The sequence below is a fragment of the Bison bison genome, unplaced genomic scaffold (assembly GCF_000754665.1).
Source record: "Bison bison bison isolate TAMUID 2011002044 unplaced genomic scaffold, Bison_UMD1.0 scf7180017864471, whole genome shotgun sequence".
Classification (NCBI taxonomy): Eukaryota; Metazoa; Chordata; class Mammalia; order Artiodactyla; family Bovidae; genus Bison; species Bison bison.
The window spans coordinates 43451829-43452499 of record NW_011495032.1 but is presented as its reverse complement, the minus strand read 5'-3'; positions in this window follow the sequence as shown (position 1 = coordinate 43452499).

Sequence of the window (671 nt, the reverse complement as noted above, 5' to 3'; positions counted from 1 at the left end):
AAGGGAGTCTTAAAAAGAGAGAAGTTCCCAAACACCAGGAAACCTTCTCACTGCCGAATCTGTGCTGAGCTTTGGAAGCACAGAGGGCAACATAACAGGGAGGAAAAATAAATAAACAATTAAAACCCGCACATTGTGAGCCCTACGGTAACTCCCCCAGCAGAGAAGCAGCACAGATGCCTGCACACGCCATTAGCAAGCGGGGTCTGGGCAGGGAGGTGCGGCATGGGCTGCATTGCTTAGAGTAAGGATCTGGCCTGAATACCCTGAGGGCTATCTGAGTGAAATAATTTGGGCTAGCAAACCAGACTGTGGGATATCTACCACGCGAAAAGCCAGCCCTAACCTAAGACACCGCCAGGCCCGTGCACGGAACAAAGGACTGAACAGAGATAGCTGGCTGCAGACCATCCCCCTCCGGTGACAGGCAGCCAGAGCCGAAGGGGGCAATCACAGCCCCAGAGAGACATTATCTATAAAACTGTAAGAAGGCTTTTTTGCTAAGACTTCTTGGGGCTCTGGACGGTCAACATCCGCCTGAGAAGGTGCTCCGGTTGTACATCCAGATAACCGAGCAGCAGGGAGGTGATAAGTCGCAGCAATCGCGCTTGCCAAACACCTCATCACCTGAGCTGCTCGGACCTGGGAAGGGCACAAAATGCAGGCCCAAC